The following is a 17,559-nucleotide window of genomic DNA, read 5'->3' as shown; positions in this document are numbered from 1 at the left end:
GAAAATCCCTGGTTGCATAAAAAACACTGTTAAGAGTTATTAAAAAGAATTCAGGCCGGGCAGTGGTGGTGCACACCTGTAATCCCAGCACTCGGGAGGCAGAGGCAGGTGGATCTCTGTGAGTTCGAGGCCAGCCTGGTCTACAAAGCAAGTTCCAGGAAAGCCTCCAAAGCTAAAGAGAAACCCTGTCTTGGAAAGAAAAAAAAAAAAAAAAAAAGAATTCAACGAAGTTTCAGGATGTAAAACAACATGATTAAAAAAAAAAAGCATACAGACAGTAACTACTGAACTATCTGGCTCCTAATGTGGAAGCAAATATAATAAATCCCCTTTTATTAACGTATATATATTCTAGAAGAACAGACCCCTAATTCACCTCTCTAACAGTTGCTGCTAAGTGAACCAGATCAAAAACCACGACTTAGACACCCAATGGGAGGGAGAGAGGACCGCTGGAAAGTCGGGGTCACCCTGCTGTGACACTCAATGCACAGATGCCTGAGAGACTCAACTAGGGGACCGTATTTTGTCCCTTTTTTTCTAATTTTGAAACTTGCAAGGTAAAGAATCTGATGGCTGAGTTCAAAGCCTGGCTTTTCATGTAATCTCAGGACGCCTACTTCATCTGTCAGCTCTTCATCCATGAAGTGTAAGCAATAACTGCATCTATTTTGGAGGACTGTGAGAATAGTTAATACATGAACTACTGAGAAGTCAGCAAACTACAGGACGTTGTCTTTTTGTGTAAATAATTTTCCCGGCAGTCAGCCACACCCCCTCACTGTCCATGCTGCTCTGATGCTACAGCATATAACAAGATCTGTAACTATTCATGATCTGCACCTTTACAGGAGAAGCGATAATGCCCCAAACGTAGGAAGTGGTAAGAAAGTGAGCAAAAGAATTTCCCTTCTGTGGTGGTTTGATTAAGAATGGCCCCCACAGGCTCATCTATTTGAATGCTCTGTCATCTGGGAGTGGTACCATTTGAGGATTAGAACAGTGGTTCTCAACCTTCATACCTTCCTGATGCTGAGACCCTTTAACACAGTTCCTCATGTTGTGGTGACCCCCAACCATAGGATTATTTTCGTTGCTACTTCATAACTGGAATTTTGCTACTGTTATGAATCATAATGTAAATACCTGGTATTTCTGATGGTCTTAGGTAACCCCTATAAAAGGGCTGTTCAAACCTCAAAGGGGTAGAGACCCACAGGTTAAGAACCGCTGGACTTGATCTGTTTGGGAGGCTCCCAGGCTATGGGACAGAGACCTGTCCTTTTGTGCATGAGCTGGCTGTTTGGAACCTGGGGCTTACACAGGGACACATGCTCAGCCTAGAAGGAGGGGACTGGACCTGCCTGTACTGAATCCACCAGGTTTAAATGAGTCCCCAGGGGTGTCTTGGTCCTGGAGGACATGGGAATGGAGGGGAGGGGCTGAGGGGAAGGTGGGGTGGGAGCGGGAAGGGGGAGGACAGGGGAACCCATGGCTGATGTATAAAATTAAAACACATCATCATCATCATCATCATCATCATCATCATCATCATCATAAAAGAACCGCTGGACTGGAAGAATCAGGAGGTGTAGCCTTCTTGGAGGAAATGTTTCACTGGGGTTGGGCTTTGAAATTTCAGAAGCCCATGCCAGACCCAGTCAGTCTCTCTCTCTCTCTCTCTCTCTCTCTCTCTCTCTCTCTCTCTCTGCCTGGGGATCAGGATGTAGCTCTCAGCTACTGTTCCAGTGCCATGCTCCTGCCTTGATAATAATGGACTAAACCTCTGAAACTGTAAGCCAGCCCCCAATTACATGCTTCCTAAGAGTTGCTTTTGTCATGGTGTCTCTCTCTTCACAGCAATACAACAGTGTCTAAGACACCTTCAGAATGATACATTTGAGCATGTATACAAAGATGTAGACACAAGTGTCAACAGGGTAAAGATAAATGGCAGAGGCAGGCAGATCTCTATGTGGTTGAGGCCAGCCTGGTCTACAGATTAAGTTCCCGGACAGCCAAAGCTACACAGAGAAACTCTGTTTGGAAAAAACATACAAAAACAACAAAATCACAGTGTCAGGGGCTGGAGAGATGTCTCAGTGATCAAGAGCACTGACTATTCTTCCAGAGGACCCAGGTTCAATTCCCAGCATCCACAGGGCAGCTCATAATCATGGTAACTCCTGTGCCAGGGGATCCAATTCCCTCTGTGGGCACCAGGTGCACATGTGGTACACAGACATTCACGTTGACAGAATACCCATACATATGAAATAAATAACTCTGAAAAACAACATCACTAACAGAAGACTGATCAAATGCATTGTAACACATCCACACTAAAGAAGTCAGTGAAATGGCTCCTCAGTTAAGAGCTCTTCAAGAGGAGCTGGGTTCAGTTCCCAGCACCCACACGGCAGCTCCTCCTAATAGCCTGTAACTCCTGTTCCAAGAGATCCAACGCCCTCTTTTGGCCTCCACAGGCTCCTGCATGAGTGAGGTGCACACAAACTCCTGCAGGCAACCACTACACACAAGTCAAATATATAAACAAAGGTTTTTAAAAAGATAAAGTAAAGGGAAAGAAGGAGGGGCGAGAGAGAACGAGAGCACAGCATTCTAGTCTTTCTTCCAGATTGTATCCAGAACTACAGTTTTTCCTATTAAAGAAGGACTTGTTTAGTGTGTGTGTGTGTGTGTGTGTGTGTGTGTGTGTTGGAGGGTGAATTTGGGCACAAATCACAGTGTCCTTGTGGCAAAGGGCACCTTTCAGGATTTCCTCTTCTCCTTCCACCATGGGTTGTAACTCAGGCTGTCACACTTTCTACAGCCAGTGTTTCTACCCATTAAGCGATCTCACCTTCCCGAGGCTCGCTCTTCTCAAAGAACCGACTTTACTTCTTACAGACATATTTGGGTAGGGTTTTTTGTAACACAATATTCCATAAGTTATCACACATTTTCACTTAATAGTGTTCAGCGGATAAAAGACCACAGTGGGAGCCAGGCGGCAGTGGCGGTGGTGCACACCTTTAATCCCAACACTTGGGAGGCAGAGCTGGGCACATCTCTGTGAGTTCGAGGCCAGCCTGGTCTACAAATCGAGTTCCAGGATAGGCTCCAAAACTACACAGAGAAACCCTGTCTTGAAAAAACAAAGAAACAGCAACAACAAACAAACAAACAAAAAGACCATGGCGGGCCTTAACTGTAGCAACTCCCCTCCCCATCCCACTCCCTTACTTTTTACTGATAGCATAGTAACATGTCAAGTGCAGACTCAAAGGCTGCCGTGAGCTTTCTGGAGAAAGCAAAGCAGTACTATGGTTGATGGTAGGAAAAGGCTAACTACAAGGAACACAATAAGGACATTTCTGAGGAGACAGGAACTAGTTTTGCATCTTAATTACAGCGGCAGTGAACACTCCAAAGCATGCATTTTACTATACACAACGTTAAAAATCCACTTAAGCGCCAGGGAGATGCTCAGTAGATAACCATTTGCCACACAAATGTGCGCATAGGAGTTCAGGTCTCCAGAACCATGTAAATGCCAACGGGCATGGCCGCCTCCCTGGAGTCTCAGGGCTTAGAAGATGGAGACAGGGCAAGTTGGCTAGCAAGACTAGTTCAATCAGTGAACTCTGGGTTCAGCTGAGAAGTCTTGTATCAAAGAATAAGGTCGAAAACAATAAAGGAAAACTCCAAATCAGTCTTTGAACTCCTGCAAACACATTCACACACCTGTGCATCCACATACAAGAGCACACATACCACATATACACACAAACAATGCTTTAAAAAAAAAAAAAAAAAAGCCTAAATACACCATTCTGCAAATACTAATCCCTGGTGCACTTATTTTCTTAGAGGGACTTTTCAACTGCACCATTTTGCCAATGTTACTGAGGATACTATTAGGGGAAGCGAGCAACTGAGAATCTCACAACATTCCTACTGAATTCTTACAATGCAAGCCTGCAGTGGCTTACATTTCTTTAAAAAACTGGATCAATTCCTTCTGTGCCAGTTGCTCCAGGCTTTTTATTAAGAATCACTAGCATCCTCGCTCGGGGCCAGGGGAGTGCGGGTATTCACGCATACCAACAGTTTGGTGTGCTTCAACTTCCAACCAATGAACTCGATTTTTTCCAGTATTTAGGAGCGAAATCCCCGAGTTGGCAAACAGTGATCTCAGTCACAGTACCTGCAGCAGTACCGAGTATCATCCCTGATGCTTCCAACAAGAATCATCTAAGCAATCTTCGCAGACAATCTTGTACTGTCCCATGCAGCACTCGGATCGCCTAGACGTTTCCCTCTGCCTCACCCCCCACCCCAACCCCAAATGCAAATCTCTGCTTTTCTCATACTCACAAAATGTTACAAATTAAGCAGACGTATTAGGCTAAAAGTATAAAATTCAGTATGAATGTGCGGCGGCGCACCACTGCTCCTGAACAATCCGGTTTCCTTAACAAAGCCCCAAATGCCTCTCTCTTTCCAAAAATCTGAGAACGATTGCCCTGAACTACAATCTCCTTCCTTTCCTCTGAGGGCAGAACCATGGTGGACTCGGGTCTGTTTTCCCACTTGAGTGCAACATTCACTATAGTCTGCTTCTTACTTTTCAACAGTAAAACACCAAACACTAACGTTGTCTCTTCCTCTTTGGAGCTGAGCCGCGTGCCGGAAGCGCGAGATCTGGGATCCTCCCCGATCCCAGGATCTAGGGGTGAGTCGGGGCGGGGGTCCGGGGGTTCGGGACTCGGGAGCTGGGCCACGGGAGTGCAGGATGCACACCGGCGAGGAAATGGGCCATCAGCGCTGGGGAGCCCGTGGTCCGGGGATTCTGGAATGTGACTCCGGGGAGAGCGCCAGGGAGCCGCCGAGCTGGGCCGGGAGTCCTGAGCTCGGGAGCCGGCGTGCAGTGCCCCGGGACTCCAGAGCCCGGGGGGCAATCTTGGGAAGCCGAGAGGTCCCAGAGGCTACGCCGAGGCCTCCTGCAGGCTCGCCCCACCGGGCTGCGAAGGCAGCGGGACCCCGCGGCCCGGCGAGCGCCCTTACCTGGTGTGCGCCGCCTTCGGTTGTCCAGGGCGGGCCCGCGGAGCTCTCCTACCCCAATGAGTCACTTGGGCGGGTCGGGAATGCACCAGGAAACACCCGGCCTCCTCCCCTTCCTCCGGGGCGGTGCTCCGCGGCTCGGCCCCTTCCTCCCGGCGCTCCTCCCTCCGTCCACTAGCCGCCTTGGGTCAGGCTCCCCCGGGTCGGCCCTATCGGCCCCGTGGGTCCTGGAGACTCCCGCTTCGGAGCCCCGCCTGCTGCCCCGCTCTCGGGTCACCGCAGCAAAGGAAGCCGGGATGTGCGTGGTGGGCTCCACCCATCGAGCGGGTGGGTTGATCTGCTAGCTGGGAGAGGATGGAGACCCAGGTCCATCCTGCTAGGCTCACCAGCCTCAAGAGTTTTCCATGATTTTTTGGAACTCTGCTCAGGCTCAGGCCGGATGAGGACAAGAATTCCAGGACTAGACAGTTTATGAAGAGGCAGAATGGGAAATTTCACTAAACATGTATTTTTAAAGAAAGATTCGATTCAGTTTATTTTATGTGTATAAATGTTTTTGCTTGCTAGTATGTATGTCTGTGTACCACGTGAGTGCCTGGTGCCGGCAAAGGTGTCCAGACACAGAAGTAGTAGGTACGGTTCCTTCAGAGTGCACAGCCCACCTGGCCCCAGCTTCTCTGTACATGTATCTGGATGTCTGTTCTTCACTCACTCACCACCCCTAGTCAGGGTTCCAGACCCAAGGTGCATCAGTCCAGAGGCACTTAGAGTTGGTGTAACTATCTTAGCTATTTTTCTATTGCTGTAAAGAGACACCGTGACCATGGCAACTTACAGAAAAAGTTTATTGGGGACTTGATTTCAGTTTCAAAGAGTTGGTCCATGCCCATCACAGTGGGGAGCACCACAGCAGGCAGGTAGGTATGGCCGTGGAGCAGAAGCTTATATCTTATCCATATAAGAGAGAGACAGACAGACACACAGACAGACACAGAGGGAGAAGGAGAGGGAGAGGGAGAGGGAGAGGGAGAGGGAGAGGGAGAGGGAGAGGGAGAGAGAGAGAGAGAGAGCGCGAGCGCCTGGCTTGGGTTTTTGGAACTTGAAAGCTTATTCCCAGTGACACAGCTCCTTTCAACAAAGCCACACCTCCTAATCCTTCCCGAACAGTTGTACCAACTGGGAAGCAAGCACTCGAATAAGCCTATGGGGATGTGGTAGCTACTCTTGATTGTCAACCTGAGTACATATGGAATTAACTAAAACCCAAATGGCTGGGCATATCTGTGAGGAGTTTTTTCTTAAATCATTTGAAGTGAGATGACATTCCTTCCTTCCTTCCTTCTTTCCTTCCTTCCTTCCTTCCCTTCTCTCTCTCTCTCTCTCTCTCTCTCTTTCTCTCTTTCTTTTCTTTTTGTGTGTGTGATATGTGATTTAAACTTTTAAAGCCTGTTATCTTTTTTTTAGATTTTATTAACTTTCATTGATTCTTTGTGGTTTTCACATCATGCATCCCAGTCGCAGACATCACACACACACACACACACACCCCTCCGTCCCCACATCCACCCTCCACCCTTGCAACCTTTCCCCTCAAAGTGAAACAAAATTGAAAAGAAAAACCAGAAACCAAACCAACCGACCAACCAAAGCAAAACAAAGCAGAACAAGAAAGAAGAAAGGAAGAAAAAGAATCTGGCTGTGGAAGCTGTGGTGTGGCCCCGTGAGTCACACACACATTTCACCATCTGGTCCTTTCATCTCCCTTTGTGAGTGCTCACTGCCATGAGTCATCAGTCTGGTCTGAGCAATGGGTCCTCAAAGGGGCTTGCCCCCTCCACCATTGTCCTGTGTCATGGAGATCCTGCAGTTTTGGATCTGTAGGTCTGTTGCCTTCTCATGCTGTAACAGTTCATAGATGAGGTGAATGTTGGGCTGGCCCAACTCACAGGCCAGATCTGGGGCCTGGGCATCAGCTGGACTGGTCAGCCTGCCAGCTTTCCCCCATTATCACCCTCCACCCCCTGCCTCGAATGCTCTCCATCACTACCGGGCCAGCCCCTCCAATGCAGCCTGTTCTCCTGCTCTCAGGACCTGGGTCCGGTTCAGCTCACTCACAATCTCACCACCAGGGCCAGCTCCCCTGTATTGCCCAGGTGAGGTGCAGGGCTCTCTCTGCCAATTGCTGTAGTGGGCATATAAGGTGTTTGTGGGGGACCAGAGTTCCTGTTCTTACACCCTCAGGGCTGGCTCACCTGTGCTCTTGACAACAGGGTTAGTTTTAGTGTGGTGCCCTGGTGGACTGCAGGATCTGCTCTCCTGTGTGCTACAGCTAGTGAGGGTCAGAGCTAGTTCTCCCACTCTCATGATCCTGGGGCCTGTTCTCTCATCTGCCACTGGTAGCAAGGGATGCGGGGGAGGGCATCTTTCGCTCACCCATACCACCACATGACAGACAAGGGAGGGAGGTGCGTGGGGAAAGACCCTCTTCTCATCTGGATCTTTAAGGTGGGAAGATGAAACTTTAATCCAGATATTTTGAAGTGGGAAGAGCCACTTTTAATCTGGACCACACCTTCTGCTGGTGGTCTGTATAAAGGACCTGGAAAGAGGAAGCTCTTTTTGCCTGCTTGCTCTTGCTCTTGTTCTTGGAAGAAAGTCCATTTCTTCACTGGCATTGGGGCTTACTTATTCTGGATTCCAGCATATACAGAAGACTGGTTGAAACATCCAGCCTCAAGGACTGAACAACTACTGGACTCCTGGAACTTCCGTTTATAGGCAGCCATTGTTGGATTAGCTGGACCACAGCCTGTATGTCATTCTGATCCCAGATTTTATATATATATATATGTGTGTGTGTGTGTGTGTGTGTGTGTGTGTGTGTGTGTGTGTGTGAAATTATTAAGGCCACTCCACGTAGTTAAAAGGGAGCTTTATTTTGTGTGGTAACTTACAAATGAAGGGGTAGGTTGCAGGGTCTGGTAAAGGTATAGCGCAGTCTGGTGGTGTTCTCTGGAGAACTCTGCCTGGTCTACCTCCAGTGTCCAGGGTCCCAGAACCAAGAGTGAGACCTCCTCCTGATCCTTGGTCTTCCGCTTCCTCCTCCACCCTGCCTTGTGGGCGTGACCATTACTGAAGCCTCAATGGGGTTGGAACTTCCAGGCCAATGCTGGGATGGCTATCCACTATATATATATATATATATATATAAATCTGGGATCAGAATAACATATACATTCTCATATAATATATAATATGTATTATATCTGATATTATATTATATATGTATATATATACCATACATACTATAAAGTGTAATAATAGTCAAGAGTTCATTAGAATGTTTACTGGAGATACCATTACACCTATGCCTTTATGAACATATATAAGCCGGGCAGTGGTGGCGCACGCCTTTAATCCCAGCACTCGGGAGGCAGAGGCAGGTGGATCTCTGTGAGTTTGAGGCCAGCCTGGTCTACAAAGCAAGTTCCAGGAAAGGCACAAAGCTACACAGATAAACCCTGTCTTGAAAAAAAAGCCCACATACACATATGTGTATATGGTGACTTTGGACTCCCTAAATAACAATTGTCTGCAAGCTAGATAAAATGGCATTCTCTTTTCATAGATCTTTCTGGCACATTCCAAGCAACAGAAGTTGTGGCCACTCAAAACAAATCACACATTTGTGCTTTCTTCTTGATTCTGGAGGTGAGCTAGTGTCGAACCATCATTGGTAAAAGCAGAGATGTATATTTGAAGGCCAACATGGTTGCCTTACTAGGTGGGTTGTTTCTAACCCTCCAAGCAAGTGAGTGTTCTATGTGCTCAGGAAACGTAAAAGACAGATGAGGAATTGATGGCTGGCTTCTTCTATGCTGAGTCTTTGTATTACCAAAGATCACCCCCAAAGCCAGAGAGTGGGTTAACTGGTTCAAACACAGTCCAGATAATTTGAGCAGATGTTGGTAAAGAGTCAATGTCAGGAGAGCCAACTGCAAAATTTCCTGAGCCTACAGATGGTAATGCATCTCCAAAGTTTCCTATGCTAAATGGGCTTATTGGACTAAAGTGAGCCAGCCTGTTGCTTTACAAATGGGTGGAACCAGTTCTCAGAGAACTGAACTGTCTTTTTCAATAGTCTAATATCATTCTTCCATGGCTAAGGGGGATTGGATTGGAAGAGTGCCACACAGAGCCAAGAGTGCCATCTTCAAAGTTTACTCTAGTACCATTGTATGGAGATCATTTTCTCCACTGTGCTCTATACATGCATTTCTGTCTTAGTTAGTGTTATTACTATTGCTGTGATGAAACACCATGACCAAAACAACTTGGAGAGGAAAGAGTTTATCTAGCTTACACTTACACAGCACTGTCCAACAATGAAGAAAGTCAGGATAGAAACTCAAGCAGAGCAGGAACCTGGAGGCAGGAGCTGGTAGAGAGGCCATAGAAGGGTGCTGCTTACTGGCTTGCTCTCCATGGCTTGCTCAACCTACTTTCTTATAGCACCCAGAAATACCATCCCAGAGATGACACTACCCACCCATGATGGGCTGGGCCCTCTCCCATAAATCACTAGTTAAGAAAAGGCACTATAGGCTTGCCTACATATGGATCTTACAGAACCATTTTCTTAACTGAGAATTTCTCCTCTCAGATGACTCTAGCTTGTATCAAATTGACATAAAACTAGCCAGTGCTAATTTTTTTTTCCTGTGCTTGATCAGCATTTCTAGGCATCCCTGTCATTGCAAAGACAAGCTCCTTATCTCTGCTCAGTTACTATGTGTGTGTGTGTGGGGGGGGTCTGTTGCTGAAATCTCTTAATCATTGTTCCTTTCAGTCCAGTCTCTGATCCTAACATGTTATAGGGGAACCTGACCTAGACCATAGTTAGACTGAGCAAATTTGGGCTTTATGGCAACCCTCTCAGTATAGCAGGAATCTTAGAAGGTCTTATTCATAAAAACAAATCCGGGCCGGGTATTGGGGTGAATGCTGGAAGATCAGAGAAGTAGAACAAGCCACAGCTACCTCAACTTGCCAGTTCTTCAGTTGATCCTGTTTCCTCAGACTGGATGCCTCTCAGCTCAACTGTGCTGCTCAAAAACCTAAAAGCTTAACTAGGCTATAGGTCCTTGTCCTCACGACTTAAATACCTTTCTGCCTCCTGCCATTACTTTCCAGGGATTAAAGGTGTGAGTCACCATGCTTGGCTGTATCCTTGAACTCACAGAGATCCAGATAGATCTCTGCTGATGGAATGCTAGGATTAAAAGCGTGTGCTACCACCACCTAACCTCTATGTTTAATATTGTGGCTGTTCTGTTCTCTGACCCCAGATAAGTTTATTAGAGTGCACAATATTTCAGGGAACACAATACCACCACACTCCCAGGGCAGGGCCGTGTTTGCTTTGAGGTTTAGGTATCATGGAGAAGTGTTCTGTAGCTGAGAGGATTTCTCTTTAGGCCACAGCAACATCTTCTTTCTGTCTAGTAATAATAAAAACAGACTCTTTCACACACACACACACACACACACACACACACACACACACAAAGTGAGATGTCTTGGTGTATGTGTCTGTCGTGGCTCCTGGTGCTTTGATTTTACAACCCTAGGGTCCAATCTTGGTGACCTGCTTGATGCTGGGTACTGGGATGCACTTAGTGGTCACACCAGTTCTTAAGAACAATGATGGTGGGCACAGGGAGGGCATGTTTTGAAGACCATAAGGACTGACTGGTAGTCATCTTGACAAGACACAGGTAATGGCAAATGAATCCTGACTAGTGAATTACTGTGATCTATAATATTCCGAGACTGGAAATTCCTAGAGGTCTCTTGTGTTCCTAAAAAATAAGGGCTTTCATGGCCAGGCTGCTTCCTGAGCACAAACATTTTCAAATCACAGATTTCTGCTTTCCCTGCCCAAGGCTGAACCTCAAGCTTACTTTCCAAAGCATTTTGTTTAGTTAGTTGGTTTTTTTATACTGTAGGTCGGTCAATAGACCATAAACTGATTATTTAAAAATATTGCAAGTAGGACTGGAGAGACGGCTCAGGGCTAAGGGCATTTCCTGTACTGCTATTCCAGAGGACCCATGTTCACTTCCCAGTGCTCACACGACAGCTCACAACTGTCTCTAACTTCAGTTCTAGAGGGTCTGGCACCCTCACACAGATGTACGTGCAGGCAAAACACCAATACACAGGAAATAAATAAATAGTATTTTTAAAATATTGTAAATAAACCGGTTATGGTGGTACATGTCTGTAATCCTATCACTTGGTAGTAGAGGTAGGAGGATCAGAAGTTCAAGGTCATCCTCAGTTACATAGAAAGTTAGAACCCAGGGACTGGAAAGATGGCTCAATTGTTAAGAACACTAGTTGCTCTGTCAGAGGACTCTGGTTTGATTCCAAGCACCCACATAGTGGCTCATAATAGTATGTAACTCCCATTTGAAGGGATCTAACACCACCTTTCAACCTTTGTAGGCACTGGGAATGCAACGTGATACACAAACATATATGCAGGCAAAACACACATACACAGAACATAATACAACAATGACTTTAAAGAAATTTTTAAAAGAAAGTTGAAAGATATGAAATCCTATCTGGAAAAAATTAAAGTCCTATAGCAATTATTATAAATAAGACATACTGCCAAAGAAAGCAATAATACAAAACTAGAATATCAATCCAGAAGGCAGGAAATGAGCAAAAAAGTGCAGAGCCTGAGTAGAAACAAAGGAAGCTGTTAGACTTCAATCCATCTATATTAGTAATCAAGTGAAAGTGGGTTAAATACTATAATTTAAAAATACTGTCATATCAGATCAAAAGATGTCCAAGCATGTTGTTTAAGAGAAACAACTTATAACTTAAAATGTAAAGACACAAAGTAGGTGAAATTTAGAAGATGCAAAGTGATCTATTAAGCAGAAATTAATCATCAGATAGTCAGATTGGCTATGGTAATGTTTTATATGAAAATTCCTGGAAAGAAGCTGTGACTACACAGACTGGTTAGAACCTCAATAATGTGCAGATATGTATTAGAACTTTAGTGACTTTGCAAGTCCAGAGCCAAACTATTCTGAGCCATCTTTAGTTCCGTTAGTAGCCATTTATTTCCCTCCCACTGCTGTTGTTATCATTAGGTAAATCCTTTGGGATATACAAATAGACTCCTCTTTTCCACTAAGCAGAATGCTAACAATGCCATCAGACCCAAACTGAGGCCTACAGCTAATGCTTCTCAACTTTTCTGTAGCCTGTCTACCTGATGTTTCCACCAGTGCATTTTGAAAAGTGCCTTGATGTAGGATTTCTTTTGTTCTGTTGTAAAAGTGGTAGAACTGTCAACACATTGGAATGTGGTATTTGGAGAAATCAGAACCTGTGTTCCTAGGCCAGTGTCACTCACATTTAGCTTCAGAGTAAACCACTTATTTCTTTGTGAGAGCTATTCTTTCATCCACAGTATCCAAGAAGACTTCAAATCAAGGAATACAGCCAGAGGGGGCGGGGAACGACATAATTTGATCTTGGTAAATTAGTCAATTCATTGAGAAACAAAATGGTTAGTGTATATACATACAAGATAAGCTTGAGGTATTTAGAAAATGATAAACTCTACAACAGAAACAAATATATGCTTAGAACTTCGAGAGGCATTATTAGTATTATTGTTATTATTATTATTATTATTATTATTATTATTATTATTATTGGTTTTTTTTAGAGACAAGCTTTGATTGTCCTAGAACTCAGTCTGTAGACCAGGCTGGCCTCAAACTCACAGATATCCATCTGCTTCTGCCTCCCAAGTGCTGGTACTAAAGGTGTGCACCACTACTGCCCGGCTGAAAGATAATTATTTTAAGCCACTAAAATTATGACGTGTTAAAGCAGCTGTGGAAAACTAGCAGACTAGCATCACATTATACATTCTGTCTCCCAGGTAATGCTTGCCTGCCAGGAGCACTGATCCTGAAAGCATGCTACTTTTCCTTTTCTGGTTACTCTAGGCAGCTCACTTATCCCAACTCCTGTCTCCTTCTCAACATCATTAAGCCAGGGCTTAATTTCTCCCTAATGTTGCTTCTGTCATCAGAACTTTCTTTTTCTATCCCCCTGACTTTAAGAACCCTTGTGACATCATCCCTTATGTCACTCATTCCAGGATAATGTATTAGTCTATCCAGTGCTGTTTCATCAGGATAGCAGGAATGGATAAGTTCTATGGAATAGGGATTTATTTCTTATACTTATGTAGGTCAGCGAGTCTAAAGTTGAGATGATAGCATCTGGAGAAAATCTTGCTATAATGGTGTTATGGTAGACTGGAGAAGGGTAAGAGAGTATGACAGAGAGAGAAGAATGAAGGAAGAGGTCCTGATGAAATCCTGAGAGATTAGGAGTTAGATTCCCTGAGAGGCAGCTAGCAGGAGGGTCCATGGCTAGGTAATAAAGATGGTAAACTCCAAGATGGCTACCCTCTTCCTCATCCTCCTGGTCTGAGACAAAAGCCTGACAGCTTAAATCAAAGGCTTTGCAACAATGCACAGAAAGTAGACTGGGTATAATCTTGAACTTCAAGTGTCAAGGATATCTAACTCTGTGAGAGTAGGAAACTCTGAGGCTTTCACATGATTGAGCCTGTATGATAATGAGTATTCAGAGACGGGTAATATCTGGGGGGTGCTCACCAACTTAAGACAGAGAGCCTCTGTGGCCTGGGCAGGTGGGACCTGCTGACATCCCACGAAACCTAAGTCAGAAGCTCATTTTTTAGTAAAAGGGGAGACCTATAGGGCCCTGGCCCCCATTTTGGGTAACTGTTGCCTTGCTTGCTGTACTTGACCTTAATATCCTCCCTATGCTAATTCCCTGACAGGTTCCACCCTCCTGAATGCTTAAGGGAAGCTCCTTGTCTGTGTATCCTGCATATTGGGCGTTAACAGTTTAGATGCAAGACTGTAATAAATCGGTATCGAACTTCTGCCCTCCAGGGTTCTCCCATTGTGCTGTAAGCCTATATTTAAGACCTCCTCCCACAGGCACCTCCTTAGCACAGTAGGCAGCACGTCAGTCTCATAATCTGAAGGTCCTGAGTTCGAACCTCAGAGGGGGCAGCCACAATACATTTTACTCTCTTAATTTTGGAGAGTTCCCGTGCGTAGGTAAATAAAATCTTTATATAAATAAATAAATAAATAAAAATTATTTCTTTGGGCTGGAGAGATGGCTCAGAGGTTAAGAGCGCTGCTTGCTCTTCCAAAGGTCCTGAGTTCAATTCCCAGCAACCACATGGTGGCTCACAACCATCTGTAATGAGATCTGGTGCCCTCTTCTGGCCTGTGGGGATATGTGCAGACAGAACACTGTATATGTAATAAATAAATAAATCTTTAAAAACAAAACAAAACAAAAATCCTCCTCTCTCCTTCAACAAACGGCATTAGGCATTCAAAAACAAACAAACAAACCAAAAAACAAACAAACCAAAAAAAAAAAAAGGGCTTTGTTGGTCTTTCTTCTACCAGTAGAGCCTGTTGTTGATGGATTCTCTCAACAAGTTCAAGGCCAAATCAGAACATACTTACACAATAGCTGTGGGCCGATCAACCATTTTGTCTTTCTTCAAATTTACCAACCCTAAATTAGGGAAGGAAGTGTTATGGAATATTATTTTAAGGTGTGTTACATTTGTTTATGCTGTGGAACGTTTGTTTAATGATGCAAAGATGTGTTGCATTCTTTTATGTTGCATTTGTTTAACTTTGTGAAGCTGTCTTACTGTGCCTGTCTAAAACAACTGATTGGTCTAATAAAGAACTGAATAGCCAATAGCAAGGCAGGAGAAAAGATTGGCAAGGGTGGCAGGCAGAGAGACTAAATCGAAGGAGAAAAGAGGGATCAAGAAAGCAAGTGGGATCAAGGAGCAAGAAAGAAGAGGCCAGCCACCTGGCTACACAGCCAGACATGGAAGAAGAAGAAAATAAAGATACACAGAAATAGAGAAAGGTAAAAGCATAGAGGCAAAAGGTAGATGGGCTAATTTAGGTTAAGAAAAGCTGGACAGAAACAAGCCAAGCTAAGGCTGGGTATTTATAAGTAAGAATAAGCTTTAGAGTGTGATTTATTTGGGAGCTGGGTTGCAGGCCCCCCAAAGAGCAAAGAGCAAAAAAGTAAAAAAACCACCACCACCAATAAGAGCTTTTAAAAGCTCTCAGCCCTCAAGAAGTTGGGCTTGTGTTTCCCCAATGTCTCTTCTTTGTAGTGGGTATTTATCTCTGTGTGCTGGCTGAACATGTAGTTAGGGTTTTTCCTTATAAAAAGAATTGGGAAATGTTCCTTCAGTTTCTATTTTGTGGAATAATTTGAGGAGTATTGGTGTTAACTCTTTGAAAGTCTGGTAGACTTCTGTGCTGACTCCATCTGTCCCAGGTCTGTTTTGGTTGTGAGACTTTTTAATTACTGCTTCTTTATCACTAGGGGTTATGGGGCTGTTTAAATTGCTTATTTGATCCTGATTTAACTTTGGCATGTTATATATAACAAGAAATCCATCCATTTTACAGTTTTCCAGTTTGGTGGATTACAAACTTTTAATGTCCTTATGATTCTCTGAATTTCCTCAGTTTCTATGATAATATCCCTCTTTTCTTCTCTAATTTTTTTAAATTTGTATTTTCTTTCTCCATCCTTTCATTCATTTGGCCAAGAGTTCATCAATTTTGTTGATTTTCTCAAAGAGCCAATTCTTTGTTTCACAGATTCTTTGTATTACTGTTTAAATTTCTATTTCATTTTATTTTTAAAGTTTTTTGGGTATTTTTTTTTTAAGATTTATTTATTATACATACAGTGTTCTGTTTGCATGTGTTCTTGCAGGCCAGAAGAGGGCACCAGATCTCATTACAGGATCATTATAAGCCACCATGTGGTTGCTGGAATTGAACTCAGGACCTCTGGAAGAGCAGTCTGTGCTCTTAACCACTGAGCCATCTCTCCAGCCCTCTATTTCATTTTGACTTCATCCCTGAGTTTGATTTTTTTTTTTTTTTGCCATCTACTACTTTTGGATATTATCTCATGTTGTTCCAGAGCTTGCAAGTGTGTTGCTGAGTTACTAATATGAGTTCACTCCAGTTTTTTATCATAGGCACTTAGTGCTATGAACTCACTCTTAGAACTGTCTTTATTGTGTGCCACAGGTTTGGGTATGTTGGGTTTTCATTTTCATTCATTCTAAAAAAGTTTTTAGGCTGTCCTAGAACTCACTTTATAGACCAGGCTGGCCTCAAACTCCAGAGATCTGCCTGCCTCTGCCTCCCAAGTGCTGGGACTAAAGGCGTGTGACACCACTGCCCAGCTTTAATTACCTTCTTAATTTCTGTCTTGACCCAATTTGCATTCAGTTCTGAGTTGTTCTGTTTCTGTGAATCTACATACTTTCTGTTGTTGTTGAAATCCAGCTTTAATCCATGGTGATCAGATAGGGTGTAGGGTATTATTTTGATTGTCATATATCTGTAGAGGTTGGTTTTGTGTTCAAATATGTGGCCACTTTTGGAAAATGCTCCATGAGCTGCTGAGAAGGTATATTTATTTGTGTGTGAGTGAAATATTGTGTAAATACATGCTGTGCCCAGTTGTGAAGTTATTTAACTCCGGCATTTCTCTGTTCAGTTTTTGTCTCAATGACCTGTCAGTGTGTGAGGGCCAGCATGTAACAGTGCTTCTCTTGTGACCTTGCATGCATGCCCTTGTGTTTGGTGCATAAGTAACTGGAACTGAACTACCCTCTTGGTGGGTTTTTCCTTTAATGAGCATGTGGAGTTCTTCCCCATCTCTTCTGTTGCTCTCGGTTTGAAGCCCGTTTTGTCAGATATTAAAATGGCTGTATCTGCTTGCCTTCTGGATCCATTTCCTTGGAATATCTCTTCCCATGCTTTACCTGGAAGTGATATCTGTCCTTAATGGTGTATTTCTTGGATGCTCCACTGATTTTTGGACTTGGCTTAATGAAGTTTTCATTTCCAAAATTTCAGTTTCATTTTTAAATTATTTCTATGACTTTATTTAGTTTCTCTTTTATATTCCAAACTATCTTTCTCATTTTATTCAGCTATTTAGTTTTCTAATCTTGGAGGTCACTTTGGAGTTTGTACTGTCTTTAATTTCATTAAGCATTCTTTATAATTATACTTTTGAATTTTCTGTCTGGAATTTCATGCAACTCACTTGGTAAGTTAGTTTTTTTTTAATAGATGGGTCAAACTGCCTTCATTCTTCGTGTTTGCTACATTTGTATATTGGGAAGCCATCTGAGAGTTCCTTGGTTAGAATTTTTTCTAGCCAGCTATATTTTTTCAGTTTAAGGATGTGCAATGTTCAAGTGTGACGGGTCTGTAGTAGTGTTGTTGTGCAGTAGTATCTAAAACTTGACTGTACCTGCTCAGTGAG

General features: G+C 43.9%; 1 protein-coding gene, 1 non-coding gene and 1 pseudogene across 2 annotated transcripts in view; 1 reads left to right on the top strand and 2 right to left on the bottom strand.

The window, feature by feature from the left end:
- Positions 1-4,728, bottom strand: part of Cyfip1 (cytoplasmic FMR1 interacting protein 1) — a 94,372-nt gene extending 89,644 nt beyond the window's left edge. Inside the window, 1 exon segment of the mRNA XM_036183640.1 lies at positions 4,660-4,728. The gene's annotated coding sequence lies outside the window, so the exon portion shown is untranslated.
- A 3,961-nt stretch (positions 4,729-8,689) lies between these two features.
- LOC118569059 lies at positions 8,690-9,303 on the bottom strand (annotated as a pseudogene).
- Positions 9,304-14,149: 4,846 nt separating this feature from the next.
- Positions 14,150-14,222, top strand: Trnam-cau. The gene has a single exon. It is a non-coding gene; the product is annotated as a tRNA-Met (tRNA).
- The last annotated feature ends 3,337 nt before the right edge of the window (positions 14,223-17,559 follow it).

This window comes from Onychomys torridus, chromosome 1, assembly GCF_903995425.1.
Source record: "Onychomys torridus chromosome 1, mOncTor1.1, whole genome shotgun sequence".
In the NCBI taxonomy this organism is placed as follows: domain Eukaryota; kingdom Metazoa; phylum Chordata; class Mammalia; order Rodentia; family Cricetidae; genus Onychomys; species Onychomys torridus.
The sequence above is the reverse complement of the archived record's forward strand: the minus strand, read 5'-3'. Positions and strand labels throughout refer to the sequence as shown.